Source organism: Anolis carolinensis, chromosome 2 (assembly GCF_035594765.1).
Source record: "Anolis carolinensis isolate JA03-04 chromosome 2, rAnoCar3.1.pri, whole genome shotgun sequence".
In the NCBI taxonomy this organism is placed as follows: Eukaryota; Metazoa; Chordata; class Lepidosauria; order Squamata; family Dactyloidae; genus Anolis; species Anolis carolinensis.
Window position 1 is genome coordinate 158,371,177 of NC_085842.1, and position 19,532 is coordinate 158,390,708.

At 44.2% G+C, this 19,532-nt stretch overlaps 1 protein-coding gene across 2 annotated transcripts in view; it reads right to left on the minus strand.

Annotated features, from left to right (window-relative positions):
* baz2a (bromodomain adjacent to zinc finger domain 2A) overlaps positions 1–16,082 on the minus strand; it is a 71,658-nt gene extending 55,576 nt beyond the window's left edge. Inside the window, exon 1 of one of the 2 annotated variants that reach the window (XM_008103981.3) lies at positions 15,963–16,082. The gene's annotated coding sequence lies outside the window, so the exon portion shown is untranslated. The remainder of the gene's footprint in view (positions 1–15,962) is intronic. The other variant, XM_008103982.3, reaches the window with a different exon arrangement.
* Between the last annotated feature and the right edge of the window lie 3,450 nt (positions 16,083–19,532).

The window sequence follows — 19,532 nt, forward strand, 5'->3', positions numbered from 1 at the left end:
AGGAACTGAGCCAGGCAAGGAATGAATGTTATTCACCAGCACTTTTCTGACATTATTTTAACGTCTTCCCCAGGAATATTTTACTATATAGATTTGAGGGCTCTGTTTGTAGATTGCTAGAAGGCAAGAACCAAACTAATAATCACGTCAGCACTGAAACAACAATGTCTTTCAGAGTCCTCACATGTAATAAGATAGAAATAATCACCTAATATATAGACTTTTTGTCAAGATTTCAGAGGGAATGTATTTGAAAATCAGAGTGATGCAACTGATAAAAGGACTGGGGCTGAGTTCAAATCCTTATTTGGCCATCAAGCTCCTTGATTGACCACTATCTCTCACCCTAATCTACCTTGTAGGGCTGTTGTGGTTCTATCATGTACACCACCACAGCATTTTAGAAGAAGCTAAATTACAACTGATCATTTTAAACTAGAAAAAAAACAGAGAAAAAATATCATGAAGAATACACCCTTTCTTCTCAAGAGAGGAGATACAGGATTTGAAAGCAAGCAATTTAATCTCATTGCTTTTTCTTTAGCTAACCCTCAGATATGACACGTGCAGTTCTAAATTTATCTTCTGTGAACATCTCTAAATAATCTTTTTGCCACAATACCAAGATGACCATTAGAACTATCTCTAGAAATTTTGAAGAATCTTTTTTCCCCACAAATGTTGACACATACACTAACTGGACTGCCATCTGAGTTTTAATTTGGCACTAGCCATGGGATTACTATTCCACTTCATAACCGGCTACTCTGCAACATCAGACAGGAGGCAGCACCATAATTTGGGGTCCAATGTGAGCTGTGCATTTCTCCATGTAGCACAGAATAGTCTCTGGTCTCTGCACAAAGAGCTTGCGAGCAAAGGTTGTGTCTTTATGATGTATTGAAAAGGTCCAGAAACTGCATGACAGTAGTCCAGTATTTGGATATTAAGAAATGTTTTTGTGTTGCGAAATGGACTTTTGAGGGTTTTTTTAAATCGTGTCAGAAGCGAATATACTGCAAGTCACTTCTGGTGTGAGAGGATCAGCCGTCTACAGAGACGTTGCCTAGGGGTCACACAGATGTGTTACCATTCTGGTGGGAGGTTTCTCTCATTTGTCTGAATGGGAAACTAGAGCTGACAGATGGGAGCTCATTCCATCTCATGGCGTCAAACCACCAGCCTTTAGGTCAGCAGTTCAGCCGACACAAGGGTTTAACCCATTGCACTACCACGGCTGGACTTTGAGTTATGGCAAGCCTTTGAGGTGGGAGACCTCAAGGAAACCCTATTATTAACAGCTCTGCTTAGATTTTATTAACTTGGAACAATGGCTTAATTTAACCAGTCCACATACAATCCTCTTTCCCCGCTGCCTTCATCTTTTATTAAGCATCATGGTCTTTTCCATAGAGTCATCTTGTCTCATGATTGAAAGACCTATGCTGAAATAGTCCAAAACCAAGAACTGTGTAATGCTCAGAAATAATTCAGAATAAAGGGGTGGGTCTGAAATTGCCCCTGTTATTAGTTATGAATATGAACTAGGGTGAATGACTTATGAAGTACAGTAGAGTCTCACTTATCCAAGCTAAACGGGCTGGCAGAAGCTTGGATAAGCGAATATCTTGGATAATAAGGAGGGATTAAGGAAAAGCCTATTAAACATCAAATTAGGTTATGATTTTACAAATTAAGCACCAAAACATCATGTTTTACAACAAATTTGACAGAAAAAGCAGTTCCAATACGCAGTAGTGTTATGTATTTACGAATTTAGCACCAAAATATCATAATATATTGAAAACATTGACTACAAAAATGGCTTGAATAATCCAGAAACTTGGATAAGCGAGGCTTGGATAATAATAATAATAATAATAATAATAATAATAATAATAATAATAATAATAATAATTTTATTCTTGTACCCCGCCCCATCTCCCCGAAGGGACTCGGGGCGGCTCACATGGGGCCTTGCCCAACATCACAATATAAAATCAAAACATAAACACAAATTACAACAATAAATCAACAATATCGGTAAAACAATCGAAAAGGACAATCTTACAAGATAAAATGTTAAAACAGGTAAGTGGATAAGTGAGACTCTACTGTAGTTATAAAAAAGAATAAACAAGCTACACCAATAAGTATTACATGTATGTCTGAACAATTTTTCTTCCCCCAAATAGTATGAAGAGCCAGCTTCAAACAGTTGAGATGAAGAGGCATTTTCTAGAGTGAAATGATACAGAGCCTTGAATTTGACAGCTGTTGAGAAAACTAGTCTCTTCTGACACAAACACACTGCAGATAACACTTGAGAAGAGGAGGCCTTTTGGATGTCTCTGGGTCTGTGTGGATTGCCAGCAGCTCTGCCAAGGGATGTGTCAACTCCTCAACAAGAGTGTCCAAAAATCCATTTGCCTGACAGCAGCTGCCATGTCCAAGAGCATCAAAAGACTCAATAAATAAACCGCAGGGAAGCTAAAGAGTGGCTTTTACCAAGCGCCTGGACAAGACGTGACACGTTCTCTCTAGATGATAAGTGACCAGAGTAACTAGGACTTTATGCATTTTGCACAGTCTTCTCTGTTCCCTCCTGATCTCAGGTCTTGATGTCTGCATGTCATCTGCTGAAAAAGATACATTTAAAGTAGTGCAACTTATCTCCAGTAAACCTGTGGGGCAGCTGGTCTGCCACTGGAACCCTCTGGAAGCCATGAGGATTTTTTAAAATTGGGAGGGGGAAAAAAACAATGCTAGAAGTGACTGGAAGATCATTGATGCTTATGAAAAAAGTAGGGCAAGTGGTTAGGTCGGGAGTGCACTGTGAAACTTGCTTAATAGGCAAATGGCTGCTGCTAGATCAGTAGTTCTCAACCTGTGGGTTCCCAGATGTTTTGGCCTACAACTCCCAGAAATCCTAACATCTGGTAAACTGGCTGGGATTTCTGGGAGTTGTAGGCCAAAACACCTGGGGACCCACAGGTTGAGAACCACTGTGCTAGAGGATCCCAGAAGAGGGAGTTTAGTCTTTGCCCTGTTTGCTTTCTGTTTTCTTTTCACCTTTTGCCAGAAAACCAATAGAGTCAAAGAGTTGGAAGAGACCTCACGGGCAATAGTCTGAAGGGATGAAAAACTACATAGTGGGTCACAAGCAGCCCAAGAGATGCACTTTGCCCGACCTGGTATATAGCCAAAGCGGTGTCCTGGATCTAGTTCTGCATCCTTAGAAACCCTCTAGTTCTGTCTTGATCCCACAAGAGGCCAAGGCTTCTGGTGTAATACAATGCACTGCCTATGAGACTATGAAGTTCAAATCTCACTTTGACCCTGGCCCTACTAGGCTGCTTTAGTCAAGCCATTGTTCTCTAAACCTCAGCCTCTTTGTCTGAGGCCCCATCTGCACTGCCACATAATGCAGTTTAACTGCATTATGAAACTGCATTGTATGGCAGTGTAGTTAGGGGTTGGGATATAAGAATGGTAAGACTAAGGAAATCCAACTTTGCTTAGTGGTTTGAGCCTAGGACTATGGCTCCATGCATGGACTATGGACATGAGATCAGGATTCAAATACCTGCTTGGTCATGGAACCCCACTAAGAGATCCTTATGCTCTCTCAGCCTCAAGGGCAAGCACCCTCTAAATAAATCTTACCGAGGAAACCTGTGAAAAGGTTGCCTTGGGGGTCACTGTAAGTTGAAAAGTATATGAAGGTATGCAACAATACTTACCAAGTGGAAACCATTTCCCTATGTACATTACAGTGTATATCCACACATTTTTAAAAAATGCAAGCTGTTTCGACATCGCAGTTTTCAGGAAAAGCTTGCAATTATTATAACTCATCAGACACTTAAGGCTGAAGAGGCACACCCAAAAATACTTAAAAGAGTATGGGAAGGGGGTTGATATTGTGCAGGAGTGAAAGTGAGGTTTAAGACTATTGATTAAAGGCCATTTAGGGTGCACCTATGCTGTGGAATTAATGCAGTTTGACACCACTTTAACTGCCATGGCTCAATGCTGTGGGATTTGTAATTAGATAATGCACCAGTACTCTTTGGCAGGGACAGCTAAAGACGGTGAAGAGCCTTGTAAAAATGCCATCTCCTAAGATAGCATAACACAGAGCCATGGCAGTGAATGGCGTGCCAAGCTGCATTAACTGGACAGGGTAGATGCCCCCCGGAGATCAGGGAGGGAGGTTGCTTCATGGGCCCCTCCGTGGGCTCTGCAGAGGCAAAGCCAGCGCCCTTCTCCACCTCCAAGAGGACACTGCTCCCTGGCTCTCCAAAAGCTTCCAGTGCAATGGGAAAAGAAGGGAGAAGCATAGAGGAGGAGGGAGCCAATCAGACTCAAAGGACACAAAGCAAAAGCACCAAGGAAAATGCCGCCCACGCCAAGTTGGCTTTTGGGGGGAAGGTGGATGCTAAAAGGAGGAGGCTGGAGTAAAAAAAAAAAAAACCTTTCTGCTTGCAAGCAGCACCCACACACTCAGCAGCAAGCCCTGCACCCGGAGGACATTGCTGCTGCCGCAAGGTGCAGGAGGCCAGGGAGAAAGAGCAGAGCGAGGCACCACTAGGAAGGCTCATTCCTCTGGATCCAGCTCCTTCAAAGTCAGTGGTCCTCAACCTGTGGGACCCCAGATGTTTTGGCCTTCAACTCCCAGAAATGGTAAACTAGCTGGGATTTCTGGGAGTTGTAAGCCAAAACACCCGGGGGACCCACAGATTGAGAATCACTGTTCAAAGGGGAGGCAGAAGCAAGACAAGGGGGAATTGTATGGGCTCCTCTGGAGCCACCTTGCAAAAGGAGTTGCGACTGAGTTGTGTTTATTGCTTGCTCAGAGCCAGCTCAAACCCTAGTAGTTTGGGCTATCCATAATCCCCCACTGGGTGACCTTGTGCCAGTCACACAGTTTTAGGGTGCATCCACACTGTAGAATGGATGCAGTTTGACAACACTTTCACTGCTACGGATTCATGGGAGCTGTAGTTTTATGGGCTTCATTTAGCCTTTGCTGACAGAGTGCAAGTGCCTCACCAAACTAGAAATCCCATGACCAAAACAGCTGAGATTTCTGGGAGGTGAAGTCCAAAATAAATGGAGGATTAGAGTTTGAGGATGTAGTGGAGGCTCCTTCTTTGGAGGCTTTTAAACAGAGGCTGGATGAGGTACTTTGTGCTTTTCCTGCAGGGCAGGGGGTTGGACTAGATGACCCATGTGGTCTCCTCCAACTATTATTCTATGTGATGCACTTGAGGATTTAAATCCCCACCCAACTATGAAAAGCCACTGCATGACCTTGCGCAAGTTGCACAGTCTTGGCCCTAGGAATGACTGGAATCCATACAACAGCAGCAATAGACCACATTTAATTCAGAAGGGCAAAACCACAGTCTTTCCCCCCATTTTTATCCTCAAACAACCCTCCTAGGAAACCATGACTTGCTGAAGATGACCCAGTGGCTTCATGGCTGAGTGACAAACTGAACCTGGATCTCCTCACTCCTCATCCAATCCTCTAATTGCTGTGTTGCTTTGGCGATTAAACATGCCTATTAAGGCCTACAAAGCACAGTGGACCTAATGCAGAGGATGTCTTTCTGTCCCAAGACTTCTAGCTTTGCAGAGAATGAGACACTAACAATCATCCACAGTTAGGACTCTTTATATTTGATGTAGTGTATTCATGTTTTCATGATCACTGCTTGCCTTCTTTCTTTGGATGCATATGCTTTCTTTCCAAATGTCCAGTTGAAGTTTTAACTAATTGCAATACTACAAATTACTAGAATGAAGATTGTGTGTGTGTGCATGCGTGCACACACAGAATTCTTATTTGCAGGTGCAAAGTGCTAATTTCACCCTGCCTTAGATGCATCATTGGCCTGTCAGGAGGAGACAGTGGGAATCCCATTCCAATATTATCGTATCAATTCCAACATGTACATATCAATGGATTGCTGTGAGTTTTCTGGGCTGTATGGCCATGTTCCAGAAGCATTCTCTTCTGATGTTTCGCCCACATCTATGGCAAGCATCCTCAGAGGTTGTGAGGTTTGTTGGAAACTATGTAAGTGGGGTTTATATATCTATGGAATGTTCTGGGCGGAAGAAAGAACTCTTGTCTGTTTGAGGCAAGTGTGAATGTTGCAATTAATCACCTTGAATAGCATTGAAAAGCCTTGCAGCTTCAAAGCCCGACTGATTCCTGCCTGGGGGATAAGTTGTTGGGATTCCAACAAATCTCACAACCTCTGAGGATGCCTGCCATAGATGTGGGTGAAACATCAGGAGAGAATATTTCTGGAGCATGGCCATGCAGGCCGGAAAATTCGCATCAACGCAGTGATTCAGGCCATGAAAGCCTTTGACAACACAATGTACATATCAATTTGTGTATCCCCTGTGCACTATCAAAGTATCTGAATCTACAGCAGTGACCTGGCAGGGTTTGGGTTAAGGAGTATTTTCCCAAACAAACTTTATTAAATCTTTCCCTCCCTTGAAAATGACTGATTCCTATGCACAAAGTAACTGCACAGCCTGATTAAATATATATTCATCTGACTCATGAGCTGAATCTCCCTTGCCTTGTCCTTAAACATAGCTTTTAAACTCCCCCAGAAATTCCTACGTAGCATCGCTCTCCATGACATTTCATCTTTAGGCCAAAAACAAGGTATTGCGTCTTCACAAAATCAGGCAGGTGGCAACACCCACCACTTAGGGAAACGTGTAATGTTTATAGGCATCACTGAAACACACACAACTGTATAGAAATAGATCCACTTTCTTCTTGGAGAGTATTGCAAACAGACCTAAGAGGCCTTGCCACTGGCCCTTCGTTTATTCCATTAACTCAACACACCTAGTGGTATATCTCACCTTCACACAATTACTCAAGGCAATTTAAGTCACTATCTCTAACCTGATCCAAGGTAACACTTCAAACATTTAATGAAGTGTTCTCCAGAGCACAAAAGGACATTCTAAAATAATGTGTTAGATTTAAAAGTATTGCAAGACTGTTTTTTACCTGAAGAGCAGCTGTCACAAGACCAACATCTCTTTGCATTGAGTTCTGAGATACTGGGGTTGGAGCTTCTGCTCAGTCGTAGAAACCCACTGAAACCCCTTCTACACAGCCATATAATCCAGATTATCACTGCAGATAATCCACATTATCTGTTTTGAGCTCTACACTAAAATGGAAAGGTCTTATTTGCAGGATAAAGGGGAAAGATAAATATAAGGAATTAAACAAGATTATCATCATGATCAAACAATCATAAGTATAGCAAAATTAGTAAACTGTTCCGGGGAGAGGGAGGAGGGAGAAAGAGAGGAAATTATGTAAAACTGGGTACAGGATGATGAAGAAAACAAAATGAGTAATAATGTCTCATAAACATCGAAGCAGCTAAATAGTTTAAAGACCAAAATTCCATGCGGCAGGCCATAACTCAGGGTTATATCTGCAAATCTTGTAAGAGGTGCCCTGGAAAGGGCTTGTGTAACGTAGAAAAGCATACCCCTTAGTTTCACTTACTTTTGAAAACCTTATGCTAATTGTTATATATCAGATTAATGAGACTTTTCGTTACAGTCAATCTATTTTTATTGTGTTTAAACTATAGAACAGCCGGAGAAACCAGGGAAAAATGATTGTATGCTTGACCATACTGAGGTACAATTATTCAGTAGTATTCCTGTACCTTTGTATTTTGTGAAGCAAATAATAAAAATAAATAAATGCATAAATAAAAGAACTCTACATTGCCATATATTCCAGTTCAAAGCTGATAGGTAAAGGTAAAGGTTGTCCCCTGACATTAAGTTTAGTCATGTTTGACTTTGGGGGTTGGTGCTCATCTTCATTTCTAAGCCGAAGAGCTGGCGTTGTCCGTAGACACCTCCAAGGTCATGTGGCCGGCATGACTGCATGGAGCACTATTACCTTCCCGCTATTGATCTACTCACATTTGCATATTTCCAAACTGCTAGGTTGGCAGAAGCTAACAGCAGGAGCTCACCCCACTTTCCGGATTCAAACAGCCGACCTTTTGGTCAGCAAGTTCAGCAGCTCAGCAGTTTTACCTGGATTTTATATAGCAGTGTAGAAAGGTCTTGAGGGCCCTTCCACGTAGCCATATAACCCAGAATATCAAGGCAGGAAATCCCACAATATCTGCTTTGAACTGGGTTATCTGAGTCCACACTGCCATATATTCCAGGTCAAAGCAGATATTGTGGGATTTCCTGCTTTGATATTCTGGGTTATATAGTTGTCTGGAAGGGCCTGAAGGGGCCTGAGTGACCTTATGCAAGTCACACTTTTTCAGCCTTGGAAGAAGGCATGGACAAACTCCTCCTGAAATGGGTTGCTGTAAGTTATAAATGACCTGAAGGAACACTACAAACTCTCTACAGTCCCTGCCCCCCTCTCTATGCTTCAGAGGGGCCTGGAAATCATCTGGAAATTGATTTCAGGTGCCATGGAGGGCTGGAGTGGTGGGGAGATATTTAAATAAAGGATGAGCAAGTTGAATTCAGCACACATTGGTAATTAGTGTAATATTGGTTATAGTTCACAATTATTTGTCTGGTTTTGCTTCATATTTGTACTTTGGATGTTTTTGTGTAATATATTACAGAAATTTTATTATGTTTGCCTAAAATCCTAAAAATAAGCAATTACATTCTAGAGATATTTTGATCTGCAACTCCCATCATTCCATAAATTCTTTGGCTAAATATCTGCAGGTTTCTGGTAGTTGTACCAGTCCATAGAAGAAAGGCATAATCTCACTAGTTCACTTTTATTTCTGGTAGCTGCTTGGGATATATCAAGGCTTTGAAAGAAGGTTTAGCCATGCTTTCCTTTCCCAGGCTTATAGTTTCACAGAGGCTGGATGGCCATCTGGTGGTAGTGCTTTCCTGCATCTCAGAGGGCTGAAATGGATGGCCTTTGTGGTCTTTTCCAACTCATATGGTTTTAGGATTGGGAATCTTTAGCCCTCCAAATATTTGTCCCATAGTCCCCAATACCATATTTGACCAGACTGACGGGAAGTTTAAGTCTGAAACACCTGATTTGTTTCAACTTGGCTTAATAGATTGACAGTTATTCAATCAAAACCAAACTCACCAAGTTGGATCTTTTGTTATGCAGTATATAAAACACTGTGTGTTTGAATGCAATCCTTTGCATGATTACTTTAGGACCACTGAATGGGACTTTTAATTTGTGTGTGTGTGTCAGAAGCAACTTGAGAAACTGCAAGTGGCTTCTGGTGTGAGAGAATTGGCCATCTGAAAGGACATTGCCCAGGGGACGCCCAGATGTTTGATGTTTTACCATCCTGTGAGAGGCTTCTCTCTTGTCCCCACATGAGGAACTGGAGCTGACAGAGGGAGCTCACCCACTCTCCCCGGATTCGAACAGCTGACCTGTTGGTTAGTGGTCCTGCCAGCACAAGGGTTTAATCCACTGCGCCACTGAGGATGCCATGGGACTTTCGAATACACACATATGGTGTCAGGGCATAAGGCTTACAGGCATTTCTGACATACAGTAGCTTCATTGTAGTGACACAGGATGTTCTGCCAGTCATGTTTGGACAGACACATAGATTCTATTCAAGTCCCATTCAGATTTAAAAGTCCATTTGTGGTTTGACCATCAGATTTGTGGACTCCCTCCTTCCTGCCCCAAAGATGGCCAAATAATAATGTGAGGTAACCACTCTCCTATTAAGAGCAAACACCTGATCTTTGAAATAAAAATACAAAACACAATTTCTCTATTTGCCAATCCTTAAGTTAAAGACCGACTGTGGTTACATTTCTTACTTCAGTCACATCAAACCATCATTATCAGAGCTGCTGTTTGCAAACCCACATCAGACTAGTAGTTTTTACTTTTGCTATCTGGCTGCAAAACCCTAAAACCCAGAAACCTCATCCCAAACCATGCCTAGAGTTCTTTAGCAGTTAGCACACAAAATAAGATGTAATTCAACCTTTCCCATCCTTTCTAAGTACAGAGAAGCATACTTTATTTTAATTAATTCTGCCCTTTCATTAGATCTCTTTTAGATGCATATAACTTGACCATATTCAGGAAGTTGCAAAAGACTGCCCTGTTTTCTGCATAGATGCAGGAAAGATTACTTCTCTTACTTCCTTAATAGGAAGAGCTCAAAAGGGGGCTTGTCCCTCATTTAAAGGCGGGATTGCTGCCTGTGCTGCAGTTCTGGCAGAATGCATGGAAAACACACATTGTGGTGCTGGGAACAGAATGCAACTTCCGGAGAATCTGAGCTCGCTAACTCTTTTTTTAGCCTTACAGCTGCAAAGATACGCCTCAAAATGTGTGTGGGAAATGTCTGCCAAAAGACGTGGCCAAGGCAGAATGGTACTGGGCTCCGAGAGATGTTTTCAGTACTCTGGCTAGTTCATTGGCCCTCCTCATGATGGCTGGAAAAACAAAATATGTTTTTAAAAGTGGAATTACGCAAATGCAGGAACACGATAACAGTCTGCATCGCTTCCCCTTGTTTTGTGCCATTTTGCATAGTTGATATACAGAAGAACCATGTAAGATCCACCATTTTTCAATACATAATTTGCATTTTCCTTCAGTACAAAGTATGTATAATCCTGTTTATAGTTTCACTCTTCTCAACACTAAAAGAACATATAAGACCAAGAGAAAAACTAAACCACAGTGAATCACAGATGGTTGAGGCCAATAGCCTGAGAAAGATAGGCAAGTCTGAAAAACCCGTGGCATCTACTCTATCCTTTTTTTATCGTGTCAGAAGCGACTTGAGAACATACTGCAAGTCACTTTTGGTGTGAGAGAATTGGCTGTCTACAGAGATGTTGCCCAGGGGATGCCGGGATCTATCTTGCTGGGAGGCTTCTCTCATGTCCCCACAAGCTAGAGCTGACAGACGGGAGGTCACCCTGTCTCATGGATTAGAACTGGCAACCTTCAGGTCAGCAGTTCAATCAGCACAAGGGTTTAACCCATTGCACCACTGCAGCTCCTTACTATCCTACAGTGTGCCAAGAAAGGGTACAAAAATATCTGCATTCATAATCTGCCCCTACTTGAGCGAATACTAAAGCTAATTCACTAGTTACTACAGTATATGGTCACCAACAAAGCCAGTCTGCACCATCAGACACAGTGAGGAAGCCTCTTCAGTGAGCTGATTTTTTTTGGGGGGGGGGGGGGGGAGTTATATACATAAGACACCCTCCCCATTCCACATGCAGAAGCAGACTGGACTCACAGCTGCACCTGGAGGCAATAGGTTATTTTAGAGGGTGTAAATTGGGCTATATGGTAAATATAGCTCTGTCACTCCAGCAGAAGCAAATGCTGCTGCTATTTAATGCTAGGGCTGACTCTGACAAAAGAAGCACTCAGAAAGCTCTGAGAGGGAGTCCTCAAGAGCCCGCCACTTCTAGGCTGAAGAATCCAATGCAGGTGCCTCATATGAAGGCTGCTAAAAATCCTGGGGCTGGAAAGGCAATCCATTCTCTCCAATAGCTCTGAAAACTTATTAATTCAAGGTACAGAAAGTACAACCCTTTTTCCCTGAGAAAAATGAGGACAGGAGGATATTGAGACCAAAGTTCAACTGCCGCTTCACTAAAGAGATCGATGAGCACTTTCCCCCTAAAATTGAAGACAACAGAACACAGCTAGCACATTGCCACTCACCCAACCCTCCTCTAATATTCAGGGTTCCCTTCCTAATTCGCAAAAGCAGAGCCTGGAAAAGTTACTTGTTTGGATGACAGCTGCCTGGAAAATTTTGGAGATATTTTTGTGTGTCTCAGAAGTCACTTGAGAAACAGCAAGTTGCTTCTGGTGTGAGACAATTGGCCCTCTGCAAGGACGTTGCCCAGGGGACACCCGGATGTTTTGATGCTTTTGCCATCCTTGTGGGAGGCTTCTCTCATGTCTCTGCTTGGAGCTGGAGCTGATAGAGGGAGCTCATCCATGCTCTCCCCAGGTTGGATTTGAACCGGCAACCTTCAGGTCAGCAACCCAACCTTCAAGTAATCAGTCCTGCCGGCACAAGGGTTTAACCCACTGCGCCACCCACTGAAAACGAGAAGGAAGGCTTCCCAAACTGCTCAGAACTCTGGTTGGCTCCTATTTCTCATCCTTATGGCACTTGCTCATTTTATTTATTGCTATGTTTCTTCAAGTCGTTCCCAATTTATATCGCAGGGTTTCTTGGCACGATTTGTTCAGAAGGGTTTTTCCTTGGTCTTCCTCTGAGAGAGTGTGACTTGTCTAGAGTCAGCCAATGGGTTTCCATGGCTAAGTGGGGATTCAAACCCTGGTCTCCAGAGCTGTAGTCCAACGCTCAAACTAATATGCCACACCGGCTCCTATAAATGCACACTACAACTCAGCTCCTGGTTTCTAATGGGCTCATGGGGTGAGAAGTCAAAGAACAGATGGAGAGAGACCAAAAAGAAGGCACTTGGCCTAATACCCAGCTGTCCTTTTAACAGAAATACTCAGGTTCCTCTGCTCTAACCACTAGATAACACAGAGCTCTCCAAACATTTCATGTTGGTGACACACTTTTTAGATATACATCATTTCATGACACGATGATTCAGTTTTACAAGCAAACTGGAGGTTAAACTAAATCCTTAGAAGAGATACAGACACATATATCTTATCTATACACATAATAAAAGTGAAAATATGTATGTATGTGTGTGGCTGGGGTGTCCACTTCCACAGATAAGTTTCCACTTTCATAAATAGCTATAGCTCCCACTGTTCAGGAAACACCAATGGCCCTTCCTCCAATGACATTGTAGGTTATAGCGAGCGCCACGAACATGTCCAAGAGCCCTGCCAACGTCCTCCCCGAACACCATACTGCCCACTACCCAAGTGAAGGCTTTCATACAGGGACAATTTCATCCTAGATTTTTCCTCCACCACAGGCATCCCAGTGTTCCTTGCTCTCTTCATTGGTGTGGAATTTGCATGACCCCGTCCACTGCCTCTCCCTTTCCTATTCTTTTCTATGGCACACAGCAAACAGAGGCATTGATCAGCAACTGAACATACTGGAGGGGGTTGGAGAGAATTCACCATGATTTATAGGAGTTATAGGTACACCTGCAATCTAAGAACACTCTGAACTTCACCACCAATGGACCTGGAAGTAATTTGAAACAGAAAAACCCACATGACAAACAATAAATACTAGAGGAATTTGGAGGGATTTATAGGAGTTGTAGTTCACCGACATCCAGAGCTCACTATGAATCCAAACAATGATGGATCTGGACCAAATTTGACATGCATACCCAAATTTGCCCAAATTTGAATACTGGTGAGTTTTGAGGGGAATTGGTCTGGACATTTTGAGTTGTAAGTACTGGGATTTATGGTTCACCTGCAATCAAGGAGCAGTCTGAACTCCACCAAAAATGGAATTGGACCAAACTTGGCACACCAGAACCCCTATGTCCAGCAAAAAGTGCTGGAGACCTTTTGGGAAAATTAACCTTGATTTGAGGGAGTTGTAGTTCACCTACATCTAGAGAGCACTGTGAACTCAAACACCGATGGATCTGAACCCAACTTGGCACACATACCTGATATGCTGAAATTTGATTACTGGAAGGGTTTGGGGGGAAACCGACCTTCCTTTCTGGGAGTTGTAGTACACCCACAACCAGAGAAACTGTAATCTCCACCGATGATGGACCTGGTCCAAACTTGGCACACAGAACCTCCATGACTAACTCAACCTACTGGAGGGGTTTGAAGGGACTGACTCAATATAGTGGGAGTTGTAGTTTACCCTACAGCCAGAGAGCACACTGAACCCCACCAATGATGCATCTAGCACAAACTTGCCCAACATAACAAACTTTAACCACTGATGGAATTTTTCACGGTTAACCTGGCATGATGTGAGTTGTAGTCAACCCACCTTATGCATTTTGTACAATTAACAAACTGACTTTTTCAAATAACCCAGGCAACGCTGGGTACCCAAGCTAGTACATCAAAATAATGCAATTTAGGAGGACACAACACATCTCATTAAAACCTTTGATTCATATATATATTTTAAATACATGGTTTGTAAGATAATGACATACATTTCCAAGATACCTGTCATTTCTCATTACGTTCGCATGACACAACTACACACTGCGACATGCAGCTTGGCGAGCTCAGAGGTCTCCTTTCTAGAACTATTTTCTGACACAGGGAAACCTCAAACTCCTCGATTCCCAGACACCAGAGGAGGTTCTCTGCTCTGCACTTTGCTTCCAAGTCTTTTCCTTGATGCTGAAAATAAAGCTCCTATTTCTAGGCAAAACTGGGGGAAGTGACCTTTGGGAGGACAGCTTCCAGACTGATGTGTTGTTGAAGGCTTTCATGGCCGGAATCACTGGGTTGCTGTGAGTTTTCCGGGCTGTATGGCTGTATTCCAGAAGCATTCTCTCCTGCTCTCTCACCCACATCTATGGCAAGCACCCTCAGAGGTAGCCCCTGGTGGTGCAGTGAGTTAAACTCTTGTGCTGGTAGGACTGCTGACTTGAAGGTTGGGTTGCTGACCTAAAGGTTGGCAGTTCGAATCCAATTTGGGGAGAGAGCAGATGAGCTCCCTTCATCAGCTCCAGCTCCATGAGAGAAACCTCCCACAAGGATGGTCAAAGCATCTGGGCATCTGCTGGGCAAAGTCCTTGCAGACGGCCAATTCTCTCACACCAGAAGCAATCTGCAGTTTCTCAAATGACTCCTGACACAAAAAATATATATATCCTCAGACGTTGTGAGGTCAACTCTTCACAACCTCTGAGGATGCATTCCATAGATGTGGGTGAAATGTCAGGAGAGAATGCTTCTGGAACATAGCCATACAGCCCGGGAAACTCACAGCAACTCAACTTCCAAGATTCCTCAACCAGGCAGGAGGCTCCGAGGATACCCCCACCCTGTAGAATGAATGCATGTTGACGCCACTTTAATTGCCATGGCTCATTTTTTGTGTGTGTCAGGAACAACCGGAATTGCTTCTGGAGTGAGAGAATTGGCCGTCTGCAAGGATGTTACCCAGGGGACGCCCGGATGTTTTGATGTTTTACCATCCTTGTGGGAAGCTTCTCTCATGTCCCCGCATGGAGCTGGAGCTGATAGAGGGAGCTCATCCGCGCTCTCCCCGGGTGGGATTCGAACCTGGCAGCCTTCAGGTCAGCAACCCAACCTTCAAGTCACAAGGCTTTAACCCTCTCTGCCACCGAGGGCTCCACTTTAATTGCCATGGTTCAATGCGATGGAATCATGAGAGTTGTAGTATTACAACATGATTAGCCTTGTGTGCCAAAGGGCGCTTGATGCCTCACCCAGACACCAGGATTCCATAGCATTGGGTCACGGCAGTTAAAGCGGTGTCAAACTACATTAGTTCTACAGTCCGGATGCCCCCTGGGAGCTTGAAGCTCAAGGGTATTCCCTCTGCCCGCCTCCCATCTCTGTTTCTAGGCAAGTACGTTTGCTGGGATGCAACCAGAAGCCAGCCAATCCAGAGTCCTTCCTTGACGTGACCACTTCTCGACTTCAATCCCTCCTTCGCATCACCAGATCCCACCCACTCTGTGTCTCCCTTGACTTTCAAGCGTGTCACGAAAGGCGGAACTGACTGACTGGCTGCCGGGAACACGGCTCGCGTTGGGACCCAGGGGACGGCAGAGGGCAGCTGCTGCGGGCAGAGGCGAGGGAGGGAGGGAGGGGAGGGTGGAAGAGGAGGAGGAGGAGATCCTGTGATGGCTCCGCCTGGGAAGAAAGCCTGGGATCCGCTTGGGGGATCTTTCGGGAATCCCTCTAGGCGCCCAGCACCCACCCATGCGCCCCATTGCCACCTGCAGCCCCTTACCTGGGAGACGGAGTTGGGGGGAAGGCAGGGGAGGGGGATCCAGTGTGGGAGGGGCTCCCACCGCCCTTCCCCTCTTCTCTCTCTCTCTCTCGCTCCTTCTGGCTGCTGGGAGCAGGTGGCTGCTGCTGAAGCCCTGGCTGGCGCTGATGTCACCAGGCTCTGGCTGCCTCTGCCTCTGTTGCTGCCTCCTCCCCGAGCAGAGCCAGGCAGGAGGCAGAGGCGAAGAGGGAGCCATGAATTATTTAAAGGTGCAGGAGCCATCTGCAGCTGGAGAGGGATTGCAAAGAGGGGTGTGGAGGGGGCTTGAGAAGGAGAATAAAAGGGAAGGGGGAGGAAGGAGCGGTGTGTGTCATGCTTTTGAGAGCTCTCTTGTTTTCCACCCACCCCGCTCTCATCTTATGTAAAAGGGCATAGGAAATAACCCTCTCCGTTTTGGCCACGCTTTAGAATCATCAGCGTTAGAAGAGACCCCAAAAGGCCATCCAGTCCATATCTCCAACTTCCCTGAAATGGGTTTTATTATTATTATTATTATTATTATTATTATTATTATTATTGGCCCATATAAAGGTAAAGGTTTTCCCCTGACATTAAGTCTAGTCATATCCAATTCTGGGGGTTGGTGCTGCTCTGCATTTCAAAGCCGAAGAGCCAGCAATGTCCATAGACACCTCCAAGATCATGTGGCCGGCATGACTGCACGGAGCACCATTACCTTCCTGCCAGAGTGGAACCTATTGATCCACTCACATTTGCATGTTTTCAAACTGTTAGGTTGGCAGAAGCTGGGGCTAACTGCAGGAGCTCACCCGCATGAGTGACTTTATGTAAGTCACACCTTTTCTGCTTTGGAGGAAGGAAAGAACAAACTCCTGAAATGGGTTGCTGTAAGTTTATAAATGACCTGAAGGAACACTACAAACCGTCTACAGACCCTGCCCCCCTCCCTATGCTTCAGAGGGGCTGGAAATCATATGGAAATTGATTTTCGGGTGCCACAGAGAGCTGGAGTGGTGGGAGATGTTTAAATAAGTTGTATTCAGCTCACATTGGTTGAATTCAGCTCACATTGAATTCAGCTCAAGTTGGTAAGTACCTATTGATCTACTCACATTAGCATGTTTTCAAACTGCTAGGTTGGCAGAAGCTGGGTCTAACAGCGAAAGCTCACTCCGCTCTCTGGATTCGAACCACTGACCTTTCGATCAGCAAGTTCAGCAGCTCAGCGGTTTATTCCACTGCGTCACAGAGGCTCCCGGGCCCATATAAACCTCCTCCTTATTCTCTTCCTGGTCTAGACCAGGGATGCCCAACTCATTTGCACAGAGGGCCACACAGCCTTATGGTTGCTTTTAAAGGCCTGGTTGTAATTGTAAGACTATAAATCACTGGTTCTCAACCTGTGGGTCCTACAACACATTTTGTTAAAGTTTTTCAATGAATATCTCATAGAGCAGGGGTTCTCAACCTGTGGGCAGATGTTTTGGCCTCCAGGTGTTTTGGACTTCAACTCCTACTAGGAATTGTGGAAGTCCAAAACACTTGGAGGGCCAAAGTTTACCCATGCCTGCTCTAGTGTGATGAGGTTCTTTGTGGCAGGGTCACCTTAATTGGGAAATGACTTGAGGGCACACAGCTACAAGAAGGGGCAAAAAACCAGGATGGATAATGAGACTGGAGCAGAACACCAGGACAACCCTATTGGATCCACCTGTTGATCTACTCACGTTTGCATGTTTTCACACTCCACTGGCAGATAAAGCTCCCTTCCATGTTGCTGTGTGAATCATGTTGCTCCTCTTCCCCTTCCTCAATGTGCTAGGCAGGCCTCATGATGCCACACAACAGCTCTCTGCTAATAGATTTACATTCCAGTAGACAAATACTGCTGTCACCCCGTATCTGACACTGAAGGGAGCTGCCTCATTACAGCCCCAATTTTGGAGCCATTATTATAGTCTGCTGCAAGAGCTGCCTGGAATAGTCATTTAATTGATAAGCTATGTTGAATGGGAAAATGATAGCTCTCCAGAGTCTTTGGATTACTGTTCCCAGAAGTCTAACCAGAATGGCCAATTGTAGAGACTAATAACGGTAAAGGTTTTCCCCTGACGTTAAGTCCAGTTGTGACCGACTCTAGGGGTTGGTGCTCATCTCCATTTCTAAGCCGAAGAGCCGGCGTTGTCTGTAGACACCTCCAAGGTCATGTGGCCGGCATGACTGCATGGAGCGCCGTTACCTTCCTGCCAGAGCAGTACCTATTGATCTACTCACATTTGCATGTTTTCAAACTGCTAGGTTGGCAGGAGCTGGGGCTAACAGCGGGCGCTCATTCTGCTCCTGGGATTGGAACCTGGCACCTTTTGGTCCGCAAGTTCAGCAGGGGCCCCACACTACAGGAGTTATATTCCAACATATATGGATGACTGCATGTTCCCAATTTTTCCTTGTAAATGGTCCCCACGGAGTTCAAAGCTGGTATTCATAGTTTTCCCCACCCACTCCACTTATCTTCAGAACAATCCAGCTAAATCTGAGAGAACATAAATGAAACTCATGGTTGAGTGGGAAGCTGAGCCCCCAGTGGTGAATTTATTTTAGTGCAACACTTGCCACTACTATACCAGGGGTGGGGAAATGTGCAGCCGACAGGCCACACAACCCCCATTACTTTGCTCCAGATGCTCATAAATGCACTCTAGTGCCTGTGGAAAGTATTTCCCCCCACAGTTAGAGCTTCCTTGACAAATATTTTCTGAAACTTCTTTGGCCTTGAAATGTCCCTAACATGTCCACTAATGCAAAGCTTCTAAAACTGCGACTTCAATGTTGGCGTAGTAAAATATCATATTTGGCAACAGCAATAAGTTTCTGAACACCACCTAGTGGCTGTTTTATATATTTACATGAACCTGCTGGCACAAAGTGCAGCAAAGCTGATAGTGCTTGATGGTTTTCTTTTCAGTTTCAGAAATACCTCACTTCAGATTTTGATTCTAAAAAACTAAGTTGGGTTCATAAACCATACTCAGTTTAAATCAAAAACATCAGTCATCTACCATTAAAATTCCAACAAGAATTAGCTTGCAATCTGTACAGAAAATGAAGGATTAATATCACACATTTGCTTTGTTGAGGAGGAAAGGATGTGCATTTTATGCCATAAGAACAGAAGCGACATGATAGCTATGTTTGAATATTTGAATGGATGTCACATTGAGGAGAGGGCAAACTTTCTTTCCTTTTGCTGCTTTGGAGACTAGGGCCCCTTCTACACTGCCCTATATCCCAGGTTCCGATCTCAGGTTATCTGCTTTGAACTAGATTATATGGGTCTCCATTGCTAGATACTCTAGGATAAGAAGATGATCTGCGATCAGATCAGAGCCTTCATAACCTTACCTTATTTGTAAGGTAACTCAAAGATCTAGGATTTATACGAAAGTTAAAATGGCAAGCAGTGGAGCAGGCCATCCTCCGAATTCACAATCTAAATTGATCTGTAATCCATTTAAAATGGCATTCAGTCTGCAGCATTTGTACTCAAGGCCCCTCAGTCCCAGTTCAGAT